Source organism: Scyliorhinus torazame, chromosome 24, assembly GCF_047496885.1.
Source record: "Scyliorhinus torazame isolate Kashiwa2021f chromosome 24, sScyTor2.1, whole genome shotgun sequence".
NCBI classification, from domain to species: Eukaryota; Metazoa; Chordata; class Chondrichthyes; order Carcharhiniformes; family Scyliorhinidae; genus Scyliorhinus; species Scyliorhinus torazame.
In genome coordinates this window covers 43,184,046-43,199,214 of record NC_092730.1, presented here as the reverse complement: position 1 = coordinate 43,199,214, position 15,169 = coordinate 43,184,046, and the positions used below count along the sequence as shown (strand labels likewise).

At 44.6% G+C, this 15,169-nt stretch overlaps 4 non-coding genes across 4 annotated transcripts; 2 read left to right on the top strand and 2 right to left on the bottom strand.

Annotated features, from left to right (window-relative positions):
* trnap-agg (transfer RNA proline (anticodon AGG)) lies at positions 1-91 on the top strand. The gene is given in 2 exon segments: positions 1-36; positions 56-91. It is a non-coding gene; the product is annotated as a tRNA-Pro (tRNA).
* Positions 92-4,272: 4,181 nt separating this feature from the next.
* trnas-uga (transfer RNA serine (anticodon UGA)) lies at positions 4,273-4,354 on the bottom strand. The gene has a single exon. It is a non-coding gene; the product is annotated as a tRNA-Ser (tRNA).
* Positions 4,355-11,791: 7,437 nt separating this feature from the next.
* On the bottom strand, positions 11,792-11,873 carry trnas-uga (transfer RNA serine (anticodon UGA)). Its single transcript has one exon. It is a non-coding gene; the product is annotated as a tRNA-Ser (tRNA).
* An 852-nt stretch (positions 11,874-12,725) lies between these two features.
* trnak-cuu (transfer RNA lysine (anticodon CUU)) lies at positions 12,726-12,797 on the top strand. Its single transcript has one exon. It is a non-coding gene; the product is annotated as a tRNA-Lys (tRNA).
* Positions 12,798-15,169: the final 2,372 nt, after the last annotated feature.

Sequence of the window (15,169 nt, the reverse complement as noted above, 5' to 3'; positions counted from 1 at the left end):
GGCTCGTTGGTCTAGGGGTATGATTCTCGCTTAGGGACTTCCGTTAACGGTAAAATGCGAGAGGTCCCGGGTTCAAATCCCGGACGAGCCCTGTTCATGTTTAATCAGCACGATCCATGTGGTGTCATTGACTGAATTCGGGAGCAGATTTGAGCTCCAGAGAATGTGTCAGTACAAAACACGTGAAGAAACGAACGCGACATTTAAAGACCGTTTCACCATGGTGCAGGACTCTGAATTTATCCTCAGATATCAAGTAAAACAAACGAACGCTTGTGCATCCAGGTAGTTTGCTGAATGCAATGTTTGTATGTAACCCCGATAAACCTTTGATTTATTTGCTGAATCTCTGCCTTTAAAATAATCAATGTCCCGCTTCCGCCGCCTTCTGAGGCAGAGTTCCAAAGTCGCACAACTCTCTGGGAGTGAGAAATTTCCACATCTCCATCCGAAAAGGGCGACATCCTTGTTTTTAACTGCCCAGTAGTTCTGGTCTCACCCTCAAGCAGAGACATCCTTTCCACGTCCACCTTGCCAAGACCATTCAAGCAAGATCTGATGTACTTCAATCAAATCAACTGTCACTCTTCACATCTCCATTGGAAACAAGTGCAGTCTGTCTAAACTTTCCTCATTAGAAAACCCGCTCATTCCTGGACCAATCGAGGAAACTTCCTCTGAACCGTATTTACCTAAATAAGGAAACCAAAACTGCACAGAATTAGCGAAATGTGTAGCTCCTGGAATAAAAGGGACAGTAGCAATATGGATATAAATGTGGTTGAATAATCAGAAACAGAATATAATGGCCATTAGAGACTTTTCGGACTGGAATAAGGTTTGTAGTGTTCGACATGGGTTCCTACTGGAATATTTGCTTTCCCTGGTATATAACAATGTGCTAGAACATGGTGTAGAGGGAACAGTTTCAAAGTTTGATGATGGTACAAACTTGGACATTTTCTGAACTGATACGTGGACAGTCTAGAACTTCAAACGACGAAAGATGATTTTCAGTCTGGAGACGTGTGAGATGAATGGTTTAGACTAAAAACCAGACAGGGGCTGGTTTAGCACCCTGGGGTAAATCGCTGGCTTTTAAAGCAGACAAAAGCAGGCCAGCAGCACGGTTCAATTCCCGTACCAGCCTCCACGAACAGGCGCCGGAATGTGGCGACTATGGGCTTTTCACAGTAACTTCATTTGAAGCCTACTTGTGACAATAAGCGATTTTCATTCATTATGCATTTTTTAAGGGAATATAGAATCATAGAATTTACAGTGCAGAGGTGGCCATTCGTACCATGGAATCTGCACCGGCTCTTCAAATAGCACCCCACTGAAGCCCACGCGTCCACCCTTTCCCCGTATCCCAGCAACCCCATCTAACCTAAGGGTAATTTAGCATGGCCAATCCACCTATACTGCACATCTTTGGAGTGTGGTAGGAAACCGGAGACCCGGAGGAAACCCACGCAGACACAGGGAGAACACAGGCAGTGATCCAAGTGGGAATCGAACCTGAGACCCGGCGCTGTGAAGCCATAGTGCTAACCACTATTCTACCGTGCTGTCCCTGAATCATGCTGAATACCAAGAGCTGAATTATGTTGTCAACACTCACATAGAAATGGCACACAGAATAAAATGGCGAGGTCGTGGAAAATGTGGACCGTTTTCCATGACCGGAAGCCACCACTGGAAAAAGGCAGATCCATCAGATAGGATTCGCCCTCACCTCCAATGTGTCAGCTCAGCCTTCAGCAGATTGAGAAAGAGAATACTTGAAAAGCAGCTTCATGACAGAATCGTTCGGAGTGACCATTGCACAGTGCTTACTCAGCACTCAGCAACGGCAAAGACTGGTCCCGTATGTGTTTTATTCTGTTCGCAGTGGAGGCCAACAAACCAAAAATAACCCAAGTTACCCATGGTCCCAGGACGAAAAGCAAGGGACAAAAATTGTTTATTTTGATTTCATTTCAACAACGAAACTGCGAGGGCAGCATGGCGGCACAGTGGTCAGCACGACTGCCTCACGGCGCCGAGGTCCCAGATTCGATCCCGGCTCTGGGTCACTGTCCGTGTGAAGTTTGCACATTCTCCCGTGTTTGCGTGGGTTTCGCCCCCAGAATCCAAAGATGTGCATGCTAGGTGGATTGGCCACGCTAAATTGCCCCTTAATTGGGAAAAATTAATTGGGTACTCTAAATTATTTTAAAACAAGGTGAAGACTGCGGATCCCGCTCCTGCTGTTTAATACAGATCACTCTAACTGGCACAGTGAGCAGAAAGAAATTCGTGTTGTTTGTGTGCATTTCACTCCAATTTAAAACGCTCCTGAATGAAAGTGTCCGTGTCACACGGCTCCCGTTCAGCCAGGAGATTGCACCAGTCCACAATAAATGTATTTATGCAATATGTTTCTGATGTTCTGTGTGTCATCACATTGGACTCTTACTCTGGTCTGAGACATTACCTTGTCCTTGTGCCCTGGATGCTGCCCTTTTCATCCTGTTTCATTAATAACTTTTTACTGGTAACAATTATGTAACTTACTTAGTGATTAAGTTATTCAGCCACTAGGAGTGTTTTAAGCTCATTTTGTAAACGGAACTTTGCGTGGCTCGTATTTTTGTCCCGTTTAACCCACCTACTTACTATTGTTTCAGACTGAGAACTTAGTTATTAATGTTGAAGATTGTCGTTTATTTAAACTAAGTTTCCACTCAAAACATATTGATGCTGGTTATTACATAAGGAACCCATGGGTGATGAAAACAATTGGTGAATTTTATTTGAGGAGTGTCCACTCCTTTTCTGCCCTGACCTGCGGTATCTAATTAAATAATTCACCACTGTGATGGGCAGGAACTGAATCTGGGTCAAATGCTGGGACAGTCACCACTATACCACCACCTGTCCCTGGGCAATGTTGCCCCCTCTGTATTTATAGAACGAATACACAAACAATGAAGCGGGTGAATGTATTAAATCAGGGATTCGATATTCTTGTAACCAATATGGCTGCAATGGGAATCTTTCATATTCCGATAGATCGGCTAAAGCTGGGTAGCTCAGTCAGAAATCAGATATCTGGGGATTTCAAGATGATTACTACAATGATAATATTTAACCATGTTAATGTTCTTTTGCTCCAATTGAAATGTGTTACGAATACAGAGTTACCGTGTTGTACAACTCGCGTTCAACCAGGGGATGGCAGCAGTGCGCAATAGTTTGGATATCATGTTTGTGTCCACAGATCTCGATAGGAATGGAGCTGCTGCTTCCCGGGGAGCTGCCAAGCAAGAGGCACAGATATTAACCAACTGCACCCGCTCCAAATAGATTCCCCAAAATATTGAACAAAACAAAAACAAGCACAAATCATATTTTAAGAAAGTATGACAGTGTCTCTGAAAACAAAATACCAACACCTCATAAAGAATCGGTTTGCCTCAACTAATTCCATATCAACCGTTTCAATATCAGCCTTAATTCCTTACCAGATCCCAGACAGGCACCGACTGGTTAAAAGTCTCCTTAACTTTTCAAGGTCCGGCTCAATAAAATCAATCACAGGCCCATGATCTGCTTTCCTCCTGTTCTCAGACACATCCACTTTCTACAAGGGCGCACTAACTGGTTTTCAGAGTAAGAGTCAGACTGCAGTCACCTCGTTCTCTCTCGATCCCTTTACCTCAGAGCCACCTCACAACCAGGAATGGAACTTCTCACAGAGCCAAGAATAGAATAGTTGTCGATTCTTCCACTGATTCAGGACCGTCCATCACCAGGACGTGTTGGTCCAAAAGAGTTGGAATGAGATGGGGCTGAGTTTCGCTGTGTATCCAATCAGTCCCCGGAGAAGCACAAAAACAATGAGTGAGGGAGAGAGAAAGAAACAAAGAAACAGATAGAGAGACAAAGGAGAAACAAGAAAATATTTTTAAAATATGTTCCATTTCTGGCACGATCTTTTTACCCCGAAATCCGTTCACCTGAATGAAACCAAACCACGTTTCCATTCGCTGCCGTTGCTGCTTCTCCTTCCGAACGTTGCAGGAAATGTTATTATTTCATGATTGCTGTTTTGGGTGTGAGTTCCTTATTCATCTGAATATTTCCTTCAGTCCCCCCCAAAAATGTTAAGTATCTGACAGAACTTGATTAACGTTCAAATCGCTTATTTACAAACAATCGGAAAAAGCATTAATTTTCGAGTCAGCGGCTTGGGCGGGGAGTTGAAGAAACAACTCGAATCACAGTCGCTGCGAGCAGGATTCGAACCTGCGCGGGGAAACCCCATTGGATTTCAAGTCCAACGCCTTAACCACTCGGCCATCGCAGCTGCGTTCAATGCGTCATTCATTAGTAATTTGGTCGATGGAATACATTCTAAAACCAGCCTGGAATCACTCCAGGAAGTTATTCCATTCAAGCGACCAATAGTCGGCCGGTGCAGACACGGTGGGCCGAATGGCCTCCTTCTGCACTGTAAATTCAATGATAATCTATGATTAATCTAGGACAAAGGTTCGGCACAACATCGTGGGCCGAAGGGCCTGTTCTGAATTTTCTATGTTCTAATCGTGTTTATGTGAGGAGGGGTTGAATCTTCGTGGAAAATGGCCATTGCATTTGGAGAGAAGCCTTGAGAGACTCGAAAATCTCAACTCCCGAAACGCACAATTCCACTGATTAAATAGTTTGTGTAACAATATTTACTCAGCTCCATAAACAAACCACTGACCACACAAATGATCGGGGCTCCCTTTGCATCTCATTGATGGTTTTCACCCAATTTGGCTGTTTCGGGAATGAAAGTAAAAATTTATCGCGTCTGGTAATTAGTATTTTTATATAAACTACACTAAACATATGAAACAATACTTAATAAATGATAATTAACGAATATTAATCAATATTTAAAAGTGTTCTGCAACGATTGGAAGTAAAAACCCATCCCATCAGGGCAGGATATGTTGGGAATGGACCGGAGTGAAACATTCCCAGACCATGTCCAACATGTTTCTCCTCAGTATGAAAACTCCCTGCGGAAAGACTGAAACAGACACTCATTTGATCACATCATGATTAATATCACTCACACCTTAACCATGAGGACACTGATGAAGTCATGATGATTTCGAATTTCTCCTAAAATGCCAACTGAACCCACTGACTGGCAGAGTTACATTACCCACGTGATTGGCGAGGCGCATCCACAGACCGACTTGGCGAGTGGTGCAAACTGACATCACTGCTTCTGATCAGCTCCAGGACAGAGAGATAAATGTCACATTGTCCATTCATATTTCTGATTTATAATTGTGTGGGGAAACTGATGGGCTTTGGACGCAATTAAAAGTTGCTTCAAGTGAGATCAAATCAGCGGCTGGCTCGTTGGTCTGGGGAGACCTGTGCCACACAAAGCAACAGAGTCTGCAGATAGAGAATGAATCGAATATTTACATGACACACCAGAGAACACATAGGAGAACACTTCAGCAGTCAAGGGCATTGAGCCTCTGATCTCCGGGTAAGCGTTCTGCAAGGCGTCCTTCAGGACGCGCGACAATGAAAATCGCCGAACAGAAACTTCTAGCCAAGTTCCGCATACATGTGTACGGCCTCAACCGGGACCTTGGATTCATGTCGCATTTGATTTATCCCCCACCATCTGGCCTGGGCTTGCGAAATCCGACCAACTGTCCTGGTGTGAGCCAATTCACACCCCTTTAACGTGGGGTTACCCCTATCTGGTTTAGCACAGGGCTAAATCGCTGGCTTTAAAAGCTGACCAAGTCAGATCAGAAGCACGGTTCAATTCTCGTACCAGCCTCCCCTAACAGGCGACGGAATGTGGCTTTTCACGGTAACTTAATTTGAAACCGACTTGTGACAATAAGCGATTTTCATTTCATCTCTGGACCTGTAAAGACTTAATTACCTGCAAATGCTGGTATTCAAAGCATTGTCTTGCATTTTTGACTTTGCCTATATATATGTTTCCGGAACATACCTCTTCATTCACCTGAGGAACGAGCAGTGCACCGAAAGCTAGCGTTTGAAACACACCTGTTGGACTTTAACCTGGTGTTGTAAGACTTGTTACTGGGCACAGCAGGGACTGACAGATAAAGATTCATTCACCACCCAAATGTCTATATGCACCTCCCCCAACACACGCGCATGCCCACTGCCACTGAAAGTCTTGTCATGATTCTGATATGCAGACGTTTTAACGGAAACTAGCAAACAACATAATGATTTTATCCACTCAATAACGATATTAGAGATTGATCATTACAGATTTAGTTCAACCTTCACACAGATTTTCAGAGTATGAAAGATACTGAATGACAGACTCTCATACAGTCCCAGAGACTCTCGCAAAGCGACTTAACTGAATCCCAAAGACAGATTGTTGCAGAAGATATGTAACAATCCGAAGAATGATTGGTATATTACAAATATGGAATGAATCTGACTCTGCCATATAGTGTCAGGGACTGAAATGTGCAGCAATTGTATTTCAAAATTGATCGCACTTAGCAGGGTGGTAGTGTCAAATAACCGAATGGTGCGAATCCTCAATGTGCAAATGGGACCTTGTCGCCACAAGGACTGTGTAACGGTCACTCTGAACGTCAAGACTATGGGAGACAGAGCTCCACAGACTGACTCCTACTTTCCACAGACCACCACTGACTGAATCATGGTGAATACCAAGAGCTGAATTATGTTGTCAACACTCACATAGAAATGGCACACAGAATAAAATGGCGAGATCGTGGAAAATGTGGACCGTTTTCCATGACCGGAAGCCACCACTGGAAAAAGGCAGATCCATCAGATAGGATTTGCCCTCACCTCCAATGTGTCAGCTCAGCCTTCAGCAGATTGAGAAGGAGAATACTTGAAGAGTAGCTTCATGACAGAATCGTTCGGAGTGACTATTGCACAGTGCTTACTCAGCAACGGCAAAGACTGGTCCCGTATGTGTTTTATTCTCTTCGCAGTGGAGGCCAACAAACCAAAAATAACCCAAGTTACCCATGGTCCCAGTACGAAAAGCAAGGGACAAAAATTGTTTATTTTGATTTCATTTCAACAACGAAACTGCGAGGGCAGCGTAGCGGCACAGTGGTCAGCTCGACTGCCTCACGGCGCCGAGGTACCAGATTCGATCCCGGCTCTGGGTCACTGTCCGTGTGAAGTTTGCACATTCTCCCGTGTTTGCGTGGGTTTCGCCCCCAGAATCCAAAGATGTGCAAGCTTGGTGGATTGGCCACGCTAAATTGCCCCTTAATTGGGAAAAATTAATTGGGTACTCTAAATTATTTTAAAACAAGGCGAAGACTGCGGATCCCGCTCCTGCTGTTTAATACAGATCACTATAACTGGCACAGTGAGCAGAAATAAATTCGTGTTGTTTGTGTGCATTTCACTCCAATTTAAAACGCTCCTGAATGAAAGTGTCTGTGTCACACGGCTCCCGATCAGCCAGGAGATGGCACCAGTCCACAATAAATGTATTTATGCAATATGTTTCTGATGTTCTGTGTGTCATTACATTGGACTCTAACACTGGTCTGAGACATTACCTTGTCCTTGTGCCCTGATGCTGCCCTTTTCATCCTGTTTCAGTAATAACTTTTTACTGGTAACAATTATGTAACTTACTTAGTGATTAAGTTATTCAGCCACTAGGATTGTTTTAAGCTCATTTTGTAAACGGAAATTTGCGTGGCTCGTATTTTTGTCCCGTTTAACCCACCTATTTACTATTGTTGCAGACTGAGAACGTAGTTATTAATGTTGAAGATTGTCGTTTATTTAAACTAAGTTTCCACTCAAAACATATTGATGCTGGTTATTACATAAGGAACCCATGGGTGATGAAAACAATTGGTGAATTTTATTTGAGGAGTGTCCACTCCTTTTCTGCCCTGACCTGCGGTATCTAATTAAATAATTCACCACTGTGATGGGCAGGAACTGAATCTGGGTCAAATGCTGGGACAGTCACCACTATACCACCACCTGTCCCTGGGCAACGTTGCCCCCTCTGTATTTATAGAACGAATACACAAACAATGAAGCGGGTGAATGTATTAAATCAGGGATTCGATATTCTTGTAACCAATATGGCTGCAATGGGAATCTTTCATATTCCGATAGATCGGGTAGAGCTGGGTAGCTCAGTCAGAAATCAGATACCTGGGGATTTCAAGATGATTACTACAATGATAATATTTAACCATGTTAAGATATAGTTCGGGTACAATAGATGGGTCGTTTTTTGTACAGTGTGTGCAGGAGGGTTTCCTGAAACAATATGTTGACAGGCCAACAAGAGGCGAGGCCACGTTCGATTTGGTTTTGGGTAATGAACCAGGCCAGGTGTTGGATTTGGAGGTAGGAGAGCACTTTGGGGACAGTGACCACAATTCGGTGACGTTTACGTTAATGATGGAAAGGGATAAGTATACACCGCAGGGCAAGAGTTATTGCTGGGGGAAGGGCAATTATGATGCCATTAGACGTGACTTGGGGGGGATAAGGTCGAGAAGTAGGCTGCAAGTGTTGGGCACACTGGATAAGTGGGGCTTGTTCAAGGATCAGCTACTGCGTGTTCTTGAAAAGTATGTACCGGTCAGACAGGGAGGAGGGCGTCGAGCGAGGGAACCGTGGTTTACCAAGGAAGTGGAATCCCTTGTTAAGAGGAAGAAGGAGGCCTATGTGAAGATGAAGTGTGAAGTTTCGGTTGGGGCGATGGATAGTTACAAGGTAGCGAGGAAGGATCTAAAGAGAGAGCTAAGACGAGCAAGGAGGGGGACATGAGAAGTATTTGGCAGGAAGGATCAAGGAAAACCCAAAAGCTTTCTATAGGTATGTTAGGAATAAGCGAATGACTAGGGAAAGAGTAGGACCAGTCAAGGACAGGGATGGGAAATTGTGTGTGGAGTCTGAAGAGATAGGCGAGATACTAAATGAATATTTTTCGTCAGTATTCACTCAGGAAAAAGATAATGTTGTGGAGGAGAATGCTGAGCCCCAGGCTAATAGAATAGATGGCATTGAGGTACGTAGGGAAGAGGTGTTGGCAATTCTGGACAGGCTGACAATAGATAAGTCCCCGGGACCTGATGGGATTTATCCTCGGATTCTCTGGGAGGCCAGGGAAGAGATTGCTGGAGCTTTGGCTTTGATTTTTATGTCATCATTGGCTACAGGAATAGTGCCAGAGGACTGGAGGACAGCAAATGTGGTCCCTTTGTTCAAAAAGGGGAGCAGAGACAACCCCAGCAACTATAGACCGGTGAGCCTCACTTCTGTAGTGGGTAAAGTCTTGGAGGGGATTATAAGAGACAAGATTTATAATCATCTAGATAGGAATAATATGATCAGGGATAGTCAGCATGGCTTTGTGAAGGGTAGGTCTTGCCTCACAAACCTTATTGAGTTCTTTGAGAAGGTGACTGAACAGGTAGACGAGGGTAGAGCAGTTGATGTGGTGTATATGGATTTCAGCAAAGCGTTTGATAAGGTTCCCCACGGTAGGCTATTGCAAAAAATACGGAGGCTGTGGATTGAGGGTGATTTAGAGATGTGGATCAGAAATTGGCTAGCTGAAAGAAGACAGAGGGTGGTGGTTGATGGGAAATGTTCAGAATGGAGTACAGTCACAAGTGGAGTACCACAAGGATCTGTTCTGGGGCCGTTGCTGTTTGTCATTTTTATCAATGACCTAGAGGAAGTCGCAGAAGGGTGGGTGAGTAAATTTGCAGACGATACTAAAGTCGGTGGTGTTGTCGATAGTGTGGAAGGATGTAGCAGGTTACAGTGGGATATAGATAAGCTGCAGAGCTGGGCTGAGAGGTGGCAAATGGAGTTTAATGTAGAGAAGTGTGAGGTGATTCACTTTGGAAGGAATAACAGGAATGCGGAATATTTGGCTAATGGTAAAGTTCTTGAAAGTGTGGATGAGCAGAGGGATCTAGGTGTCCATGTACATAGATCCCTGAAAGTTGCCACCCAGGTTGATAGGGTTGTGAAGAAGGCCTATGGAGTGTTGGCCTTTATTGGTAGAGGGATTGAGTTCCGGAGTCGGGAGGTCATGTTGCAGCTGTACAGAACTCTGGTACGGGCGCATTTGGAGTATTGCGTACAGTTCTGGTCACCGCATTATAGGAAGGACGTGGAGGCTTTGGAGCGGGTGCAGAGGAGATTTACCAGGATGTTGCCTGGTATGGAGGGAAAATCTTATGAGGAAAGGCTGATGGACTTGAGGTTGTTTTCGTTGTAGAGAAGAAGGTTAAGAGGAGACTTAATAGAGGCATACAAAATGATCAGGGGGTTGGATAGGGTGGACAGTGAGAGCCTTCTCCCGCGGGTGGATATGGCTGGCACGAGGGGACATAACTTTAAACTGAGGGGTAATAGATATAGGACAGAGGTCAGAGGTAGGTTCTTTACGCAAAGAGTAGTGAGGCCGTGGAATGCCCAACCTGCTACAGTAGTGAACTCGCCAACATTGAGGGCATTTAAAAGTTTATTGGATAAACATATGGATGATAATGGCATAATGTAGGTTAGATGGCTTTTGTTTCGGTGCAACATCGTGGGCCGAAGGGCCTGTACTGCGCTGTATTGTTCCATGTTCTATGTTCTATGTTCTAATGTTCTTTTGCTCCAATTGAAATGTGTTACGAATACAGAGTTACCGTGTTGTACAACTCGCGTTCAACCAGGAGATGGCAGCAGTGCGCAATAGTTTGGATATCCTGTTTGTGTCCGCAGATCTCGACCGGAATGGAGCTGCTGCTTCCCGGGGAGCTGCCAAGCAAGAGGCACAGATATTAACCAACTGCACCCGCTCCAAATAGATTCCCCAAATTATTGAACAAAACAAAAACAAGGACAAATCATATTTTAAGAAAGTATGACAGTGTCTCTGAAAACAATATACCAACACCTCATAAAGAATCGATTTGCCTAAACTAATTCAAGGTCAACCGTTTCAATATCAGCCTTAATCCCTTGCCAGCTCTCAGACAGGCGCTGACTGGTTAGAAGTTTGCTTCACCTTTCAAGGTGCTCAATAAAACTAATCACAGGCCCATGATCTGCTTTTCTCCTGTTCTCATACACATCCACTTTCTACAAGGGCGCACGAACTGGTTTTCAGAGTGAGAGTCAGACTGCAGTCACCTCGTTCTCTCTCGATCCCTTTATCTCAGAGCCACCTCACAACCAGGAATGGAACTTCTCACAGAGCCAAGAATGGAATAGTTGTCGATTCTTCCACTGATTCAAGACCGTCCATCACCAGGACGTGTTGGTCCAAAAGAGTTGGAATGAGATGGGGCTGAGTTTCGCTGTGTATCCAATCAGTCCCCGGAGAAGCACAAAATCAATGAGTGAGGGAGAGAGAAAGAAACAAAGAAACAGATAGAGAGATAAAATATGTTCCATTTCTACCACGATCTTTTTACCCAGAAATCCATTAAGCTGAATGAAACCAAACCACGTTTCCATTCGCTGCCGTTGCTGCTTCTCCTTCCGAACGTTGCAGGAAATGTTATTATTTACTGATTGCTGCTTTGGGTGTGAGTTCCTGATTCATCTGAATATTTCGTTCAGTCCCCCCCAAAAATGTTAAGTATCTGACAGAACTTGATTAACGTTCAAACCGCTTCTTTACAAACAATCGGAAAAAGCTTTAATTTTCGAGTCAGCGGCTTGTGCGGGGAGTTGAAGAAACAATTCGAATCACAGTCGCTGCGAGCAGGATTCGAACCTGCGCGGGGAAACCCCATTGGATTTCAAGTCCAACGCCTTAACCACTCGGCCATCGCAGCTACGTTCAATGTGTCATTCATTAGTAATTTGGTCGATGGAATACATTCTAAAACCAGCCTGGAATCACTCCAGGAAGTTATTCCATTCAAGCGACCAATAGTCGGCCGGTGCAGACACGGTGGGCCGAATGGCCTCCTTCTGCACTGTAAATTCAATGATAATCTATGATTAATCTAGGACAAAGGTTCGGCACAACATTGTGGGCCGAAGGGCCTGTTCTGTGCCGTATTTTTCTATGTTGTAATAGTGTTTATGTGAGGAGGGGTTGAATCTTCGTGGAAAATGGCCATTGGATTTGGAGAGAAGCCTTGAGAGACTCGAAAATCTCAACTCCCTAAACGCACAATTCCACTGATTGAATTGTTTGTGTAACAACATCAGTTACATTGGAAATATATTAGAAATTCAAATGGAACAAGACCACAGTTCCAGTCTGGAAGAAAATTAAAATGATGGAATCTAGAAATTACGGCACAGAAGGAGACCTGTGCAGGCCGAAAGGTCACGTGATGACCTGATGACGGAACTAACATGATCAGGTGTCTGGATTCGAGCAGTTCTCCCCGGATCGCGGTCAGAGCACAAGCCAGGAGGGGCTGCTCAATTATTAATTTAATTATTTTTTATTACAAGACCTTGGTCGCCAGTCATTGAGAGAGCAGCATTTCTACATGGTGTCAGGAGTGGGCGGTATGGCAGAAGGAGTCCACCGCATCAACCTCTTTGTATCATCGAATCGTAAAATCTCCAGCGCAGAAGGAGGCCATTCGACCCAACGAGTCAACACTGACCCTCCGAATGAGCACCGACGCTACTCTGCAAGAATAGGTTTAATAGATAGTGCAGCACCGTCCCGGATAGCTCAGTCGGTAGAGCATGGGACTCTTAATCTCAGGGTCGTGGGTTCGAGCCCACGTTGGGCGCTTCCATATTAGTATCTTAAAATATTCATGCTGAATTAACTGTCTTCATAACAAAAACTCAAGGTTATGTCGCTTGACACCTGGGAATCCAGGTGTGTGAACTAACCCTTGGTGACAAGATTGAATAAATCTGGATTTGAGATTTCGTCTCCGTCATGGCGCAGAAAGGATCGATTTCCACAACCGGGAACACATTTACACAACAGGGAATGATTTGACACAACCTCAGAGCAGATCTGTCACCGGCAGAGTCACTGTTCCACGACAGACAGAACAGTCACACAGCAGAGACCACGGTTACACAGCAGGATATACATTTACAAACAGGGCCTCTCTGTGTGCAGCAGAAAACACATTTTCCTAAATACCCAATTTCTCCATCTCAGTATCTTGCTGGTTTGCACTGCACCTTTTCTGTGTGTCACTGTGTGTATCCTGATAGTCTCTTTCTGTGTGTCTTTCTCTATCTGTTACAGCAGTGCTGATGTTACGTATTAACCTCACGTTTCCCAAACAAGAATTGTCATTGATAAATACAGAAAGATTTCCACACTGACATTCAGTACCAATGTCTGATAGAGACTGAATCCCACCCTCACATACAGTACCAGACATTGACTGAGAGGGAAACCGAAAATGGGAGGCAGTGTCATACTGGACTCGGAACTGTAACTTTCTCTCTCCACAGGCGTTGCCAGACCAGTCGAGTTATTCAACATTTTATATTTCTCTTTCAGGATTTCATGAAGAATCGCCATAGCGGCATTGCCCTTGTGCTCGACGCTTCTATTTATAAAGATTGGTCCCGGATGTCTATTGTTCTGTTCGCAGCGGAGGTCAACAAACCAGAAAGAACCAAATTGACCCAATGACCCCGATAAGAAAAGCAAGGGACAGAAAAGAGTTTCTTTCGTTTTACTTTAACAACCAAACCAAATTGAACAGGAATTAGGAAGCCCATTGAGTTGATAAAATAAATTTTGCTTGGGAGGTAATGGTAAAATGGTGTCAGCGGCACGCTGACCACCGGCTGGCTCGTTGGTCTGATTCTCGCTTAGGATCTTCTGCTGCCATAAAATGAGAGAGATCCCGGGTTCAGATTGCGGACTGTGTAAATAGCTTTTTAAAATCTGTACGATCGATATTGTGCCATTGATTGAACGCGGGAGTAGTTTGGAGGAAAGGGAGGGAGGGAGCGAGGGTCATGTTTAGAGCTTAACCACTTCTTCACGCCAGTTCTTCGGCTGCCAACAGTACAGTCGAGGTGATCCAGTTGACCTCTTCCAGAATCCTCCTCTGCCGCTTCCACTGGATGAATTTCCTCATGTTTGTCCACTGGAGGGGTTCTTCGGCTACTTGTCTGTGAAAGCAGCACCGGAAGCAGCTGTGGAGACAGATTCCAATCTCCAGGATGCAACTCTCCAATTGGATACTTCACTTTGATCAGATCTTACACTCTCGTTTAGAGAATCATTGAATAGTTACAGATCAGGCGAAATCCATTCCGCCCACCGTATCCACGTTGGTCGCCGAGAGCTGGCGGTAGTCCGTGATAAAAACAGAAAATGCTGGAAAATTCCAGCAGGCCTGGCAGCATCTGTAGAGAGGGAAACAGAGTATGAGAAGCAGGGTCATACTTGACTCGGAACTGTAACTCTCTTTCTCTCTCCACAGATGTTGCCAGACCAGCCGAGTAATCCAACATTTTCCAATTCTCTTTCAGGATTTTATGAAGAATCTGCATTATGAAGAATGTGCTCGACGCTCCTATTTATAAAGACTGGTCCCGTGTGTCTATTGTTCTGTTCGCAGTGGAGGCCAACAAACCAGAAAGAACCAAATTGACCCAATGATCCCGATATGCAAGGGACAAAAAATCGTTTATTTGGATTTTACTTTAACAACCAAACCAAATTCATCAGGAATTAAGAAGCCCATGAGTTAATAAACTAAGCTTCGGTTGGGAAGTAATGGTAAGATTGTTTCAGCGGGACGTTGATCACCAGGTGTTTGTCTAAGGGCATGATTCTCGCTTTGGCGATTCTCACGTAGGCAATTCTGCTGCGATAATATGCCGGAGGTCCCGGGTTCCAATCCCGGACGAGCCATGCAAAGCACTTTTTAACACCTGTGCGATCGATATGGTGCCATTGACTGAACGCTGGAGCAGTTTGGAGGAAAAGTAGGGAGGGACGTGTCTGGCGCTTAACCGCTCCTTGACACCTGTTCTTCGGCTGCCCACAGTACAGTCGAGGTGACTCAGTTGACCTCTTCCAGAATGCGACTCTGCCGCCTCCACTGAATGAAGTTCCTCCTGTTTGTCCACTGGAGGCGTTCTTCATTGAGTTCTGAATTTGGTGCATTTGCGTGCT